Source organism: Trachemys scripta, chromosome 12, assembly GCF_013100865.1.
Source record: "Trachemys scripta elegans isolate TJP31775 chromosome 12, CAS_Tse_1.0, whole genome shotgun sequence".
Taxonomy (NCBI): Eukaryota; Metazoa; Chordata; order Testudines; family Emydidae; genus Trachemys; species Trachemys scripta.
Genome location: NC_048309.1, coordinates 37,034,104 through 37,040,414, shown reverse-complemented (window position 1 = coordinate 37,040,414; position 6,311 = coordinate 37,034,104). Strand labels below are relative to the sequence as shown.

At 42.0% G+C, this 6,311-nt stretch overlaps 1 pseudogene; it reads left to right on the top strand.

Moving 5' to 3' along the window:
- The first annotated feature begins 2,120 nt into the window (after positions 1–2,120).
- On the top strand, positions 2,121–3,995 carry LOC117885396 (annotated as a pseudogene).
- The last annotated feature ends 2,316 nt before the right edge of the window (positions 3,996–6,311 follow it).

Below are 6,311 nucleotides of genomic sequence, written 5' to 3'. Positions count from 1 at the left end.
CCCAGGACCCTACCCCCTACCTGTACCCTGACTGCCCAAACCTTTCTCCACTCCCCCCAAAAAGCTCCCCCCTGAACTCCTGACCCCCCCCAGTTTCTTGACTGCCCCCTCCAGAACCTCCCTGCCCCTTCTCCTGCCCCCTGGCCCCCTTACCCTGCTGCTCAGAACAGGGTGTTGGGCTCTGTGCGAGCCGGACACGTGGCTGCGCTCCCCAGCACAACACACAACCCGGTCCCTGGCCCTGCACAGTGCTGCTGGAGCGGGGCGCGGGGCAGCCGGGGAGGAGGAGCTGCCGGCTCAGAATGCAGGGAGGGAGGGAGGGAGGGGGGGAGGAGCTCCTCTACAGCTGCTCCGGAGTCCAGCCCGTGACTTTCCTGCAGCTCTCCCAGCCGCTCGCTCTGCTCTGCCGGGGAGGGGGGAAATCCCGGACATTTTGAGTGATTTACAAATTCCCCCCAGACGCTATTTTTAGCACAAAAAGGAGGACATGTCCGGGTAAATCCGGACGAATGGTAACCCTAGCCCTGTGGGCATTCATCACAGTTTTTTTTTTCTCATATTTTGGAAGCAGGGGCTGTAGAACAAACACAGACCAAAGCTCAATCAATGTTTACCCTCTCATCAATCATTCACTTAAGCTCTTAGCGTGATGCCATCCATAGTTGTCATTTTGACACAGGTCAACCTGTACCAAGCCCACGGATCACATGATTTTACATCTTCTTTACTTTGTGAGCTAAACCCCTGGCTGATATTCCAAAATTCGATATTGAAACATACACGCAAATCAAGCCATTATTAACCATTCAAATGCAGTTTCAGCACCTCCAGTAATTTTCCACATCATTTATCTAATGCTAAGAGAATCCTGCTCCCAGAATCCTCTAGCAAATTCAGACATACTAAGCTATACCAAACTCATGCTTCCCACATTCATTCATATCAATCACAGCAATTCATAATAATTTGGTACCGTCCCAACAGTTTGCGCAGATCACTGTGTCTACATTTCCTTTCTTGCTGGCCTGTGAAGCACAGAGCAGAAGGGTTTGATGCCATCTATTGAGAACTTGAATGTCTGTTGAACAGATGTCACAGTGATGGGACAATAACTAATAATAATAATATAGTTTGATTGCTCTTTATAAATATATCAGATGGATAAATATCAGGGAGGGAGAGGAATTATTTAAGCTTAGTACCAATGTGGACACAAGAACAAATGGATATAAACTGGACACTAGGAAGTTTAGACTTGAAATTAGACGAAGGTTTCTAACCATTAGAGGAGTGAAGTTCTGGAACAGCCTTCCAAGGGGAGTAGTGGGGGCAAAAGACATATCTGGCTTCAAGACTAAGCTTGATAAGTTTATGGAGGGGATGGTATGATGGGATAGCCTAATTTTGGCAATTAATTGATCTTTGATTATTAGCAGGTAATTAGGCCCAATGGTCTGTGATAGGATGTTGGGTGGGATCTGAGTTGCTACAGAGGATTCTTTCCTGGGTGCTGGCTACTGAGTCTTGCCCACATTCTCAGGGTTTAACTGACCGCCATATTTGGGGTCGGGAAGGAATTTTCCTCCAGGACATATTGGCAGAGGCCCTGGAGGTTTTTTGCCTTCCTCTGCAGCATGGGGCCCGGGTCACTTGCTGGAGGACTCTCTGCACCTTGAAGTCTTTAAACCATGATTTGAGGACTTCAATAACTCAGACATAGGTTAGGGGTTTTGTTACAGTAGTGGGTGGGTGAGATTCTGTGGCCTGCGATGTGCAGGAGGTCAGACTAGATCAGAAGTTCCCAAAGTGGGTGATACCACCCCCTGGGGGGTGCTGGAATGATCCAGGGGGGCAGTAGTAGCCTCGGATGCAATTGGGGGGCATTGAATAAAAATAAGGGGGCAGTGGAAGCATAAAGAAATAAGAGAATATAAGAAAATTTTGAAAAACCATTCATACATGTTTCGTCTGTTGTGTAACATAGAGTTAAAGTTGTAGTGATTACTTCATTTTCCAAATAAATTCACAAATTATAACCGATCAGGTGTCAAGTCTGCCAACAGCTCTTAACAAGCAAGTGTTGGCAGGCGAGCGTGTCGCGCATTGTTGGGAAGTCCAACATGCATCTGCAGGAATATGTGCATGTAATGACTTGTTTACAATACGATACTGAACCCAAGAAAAGATTTAGACAATATAGTATTGAATATTTGAACTATGGCTTTATTCAGTCACCTACAAACAGTACATTACCGATGTGCCTGATATGCCAAAAAGTTTTATCAAATGAAGCTATGAAGCCTTCAAGACTACAAGAACATTTGACAAAAGTTCATGCTGATAAGACAGATAAGGATTTATCTTATTTTCAAGCACTTAAAGAAAATTTTTTGAGACAGCTGACATTGGCAAAACTCTTTTCAATAGCATCCAAAGAAGATGACGATGGGCTGCGTGCTTCTTACAATATTTCCTTACTGATTGCTAAATCGGGAAAACCACATACTATTGGTGAAGAACTAATTCTACCGGCTATAAGTGAGGTAATATGCACTATGCTACACAAGCCAGCGTCTGATATTACCAAGAAAATTTCTTTGAGCAATAATACAGTGCAAAGAAGAATTGATGAAATGGCTCAAGATGTTGAAGACTCATTATGTGAGTATTTAAAAACATCCCAGTTCTCTATACAGCTTCATGAGTCAACTTTGCCAGGAAATGAAGCCTTACTTTTAGCATACATGAGATTCATAAAAGAAGAAAAAAAATTGCCAAGAATTATTATTTGCTAAAAATTTGCAAACTGATACTAAAGGAGAATCGATATTTCATGCATTGGAAGAGTTTTTTTAAAGAAAAAGAAATCCCCCTGAGTAATATCTTGTCAGTTGCTACTGATGGTGCTCCAGCGATGATAGGTCACTACAGGGGTTTTCTTGCATATTTAAAAAAAGCAGTTCCGAATGTATTCACTGTATGCTGTGTCATTCATCGTCAACATTTAGTTGCCAAAAATCTGAGTGAATGCCTACATAGGTCATTACATTATGTCATTAAAGCAATCAACAAAATCAGAAGCAATTCATTGAATGACAGATTGTTTGGACAACTTTGTATTGAAAACGATGAAGAATTCAATCACTTGCTGCTTCATACAGAGGTTCATTGGCTATCAAAAGGTGCCTGTTTGGATCAGTTTTATAAACTCTTTGACTCGGTGCTAGAGTTCCTAGAAAACAAAGATGATGCTTTACGAGCCAACTTGATTGATTCCAAAAATGACACAGCTTATTTGACAGACTTGTTTAATAAATTGAATTAAACAAATTTACAGCTCCAAGGTGATGAGCTGAATTTAATCAAAACAAAAACTGTTATTTCCACGTTTGTGGCAAAACTTCTTCTGTACAAACGAAATTTAGGATGAGGAGAATTCAGCCAGTTTCCAAATTTATCAACAGTAGAAAAACATGATGAAGACTTGCTTACATATTGTTAGCACTTGGAGGCTCTCCATTCTGACTTCAATCAATGATTTGAAGATATTCTTAAAATGAACATACCTGATTGGGTTTTGGACCCTTTTTCAAGTACAAATACAGAAGAATCTCCAAAATTACAAGAAGAACTGATAGAAGTAACAACAAATGAGGAATTCAAATTTAAATTCAAAGACGGCTACCAACAGTTCTGGCTGCAAAAGCAGTTACCTCCACTTTATCCTGGATTATGGGCTATAGTACAAAAGTTTTTAATTGCATTTCCTTCATCATATTTAGTGGAACGTGGGTTTAGTGTGGTCACAAATCTGTTAACTAAAAAAAGAAACTGACTGCAAATAGCTAATCGCGGTGATTTAAGAATGCTGCTGACAAAAATAGAGCCGAACATTAATAAATTGATAGCAGCACACCAGGTTCATCCTTCTCATTAGGATTATTTTTAATGTTATTTGTAATTTTTATTTTAATATTATCCTTCGTTATCTTAATTTTCTGTGTGTAATGCAAATGTTACTATGGTTTATTTTAATAAATAATTTTATAATTTCAAGCTTCAAGGTGTCTTATTTACAACAACATCTTTCTTTACTATATTGTAGGATATAGGTAGAAATATAGATGCATAAAAGAAGACAAATTTGTCACTGCATCTTTCTGTTTGTTCACTTCAAGAAGGTAGATTTCCAGGGGGGCTCTGAGTAATTTTTTTTCTGAAAAGGGGGCAGTAGGCCAAATAAGTTTTGGAACCTCTGGATTAGATGATCATAATGGTCCCTTCTGACCTTAAGTCTATGAGTCTGTATAGGTTCATATGCTGTGCTCATCATCATAGGCCGGGAATGGTGAACCGTGGCCACTGGGAGCTACGGGGGGCCATGCCTGTGGAAGGTCAACATCAGCAAAATGTCTCGCAGCCTGCAATCAGATTACCCTGATGGGTCGCATGTGGGCCGCAGGTTGCCCACCACTGATCTAGCTGCTATGTACTGCTTATTAATTTGTTATTAGTAATTATATGATAATGATTAATTCTTACTTTGGTGTACAGTGGCAATATCTTGGGGGCTGGGTTCTTTTTAATATCATTTGGAATTCCACCAAGACACAGACAGATGTCTACATGTCTTTGAAAAATACTAGGTGTTACACAGAATACATTTGTAACAAATACCAAGATTCATCAACCCGTTATCTCCGAAGTTAGCCAGAAAAGCAGATGGGAATATCCAGAATGAAGCAAGGGTGTCGGCCAGGGTTGGTGTGTCATTGGGTAGCAGGAGGGACATGCACAACGGTGTGGCATAAAGAATCCCGCTGTCAAGCATGACTCAGAGAAGGGAAAATTTATGGGACTTAACACCAACTAGGACAGGCAAAGAGCTGGCTGGGTGGACATAGTCAGCACAGCACTGCTAAGTCTAGAGGCCCAGTCATAACTCGAGAAGTCAAGGTGCAAACACATAACAAAGGGACAGTCCCTTCCCCAAAGACCCTTCAGTATAAGTGCAAGACATAAAACAGCAAGAGGACACACCAAACAGACAGAAGGATCAAAAAGAAACAGATACAGTGCAGATCAGTATAGAAAGCATGCCCACTGGCTGGAATTCAGGCACCTATAGGGTTAGGCAGCAACTGAACAGGAAACAAAATTTTGGAGTTAGGCACCCAAAGGGGCAGTTAAGTGCCTAAATGCTTTGGTGGATCTAGCTCCCAGTGGGATTTCAAGAAGCACCTAAGGGCATGTCTACACTGCATCTGGGAGTGAGTGTCCCTGCCCGGGGCTGCAGACTCAGGCTAGCAGGTTGCATGCTAAAAATTGGGGTGTAGACATTGTGGCATGGGCTGGAGCTCTGAAGCCTAATGTCAAAGCATTGGCTAAATGGCTTTTTTAGAGCCCTGACCTAATCCACATGACCGTAAGTGTGTGTACCCGGGTGGATGCCTTCCAAACGTAGCTTGCAGTGTAGACATACACTGAGTGAGTTAGGCAGCTAACTCCCATTGACTTTTTTTGTTTTTGTTTTTGTCAGTTACTAATGTCTAGCAGGGATACAACTAGACAATGCTGCTATAATTAGCATTTACTGACTCTGCTTTTAGAATTCTGTGTCTAGCCCATAGACTGGAATGGCCATGAAGACTGAATTCCACTTTCAGTTCTGGAGGGCTTTCCATTCAGAGAGTCAGATAGTCTGTTGCTGCTCCTGCCCATTCTGCACCTGCTTAGTGGATAGAGGTCTCCAGTCCCCAGGGCTCTCAAGGAAGTATTGCTTCTCCAGCACAAACTTAGAGATAACAAACTGCTTTTGCTGGTAACACCCTTAAGGGGAAGTGCCACTTTCTCTCTTTTAGCCGTGAGATCCCAACGGGCTAGAAAGAGATTTTAAAGGCTTGTTTTCCACTCTTTAATTATGCAGAGGCAGCAGCAAATGTAGAGGAGGAGAGAATTTTTTTTCTTCCAGAGGTAGGTACAGATGGAATTAGTTTTATTTTCTAAATACACTAAGGGATGCATGGGGCAAAGGAGACTGCATGGCTATCTGAAATTGTCTGGCCTGTGTCATGCAGGAGGTCAGACTAATGGATCCAAATGGTTCTTTCTAGATTGAAATTCTATGGGTGAAATCCTCGCTGAGTTGAAATTAATAAGTAAGATCTGACTAGCTTCCTCAAGATCACGGAAAGGGAAACCTGGCATCTTTATTCAGATTTCACACATGCAGGCAAAACTCCAAAATAATTTGAAAAGAGTAAGCCTTGACTAAAACCCGAGTGCAATCCTCTGGATTTTGCCCAAGGGCC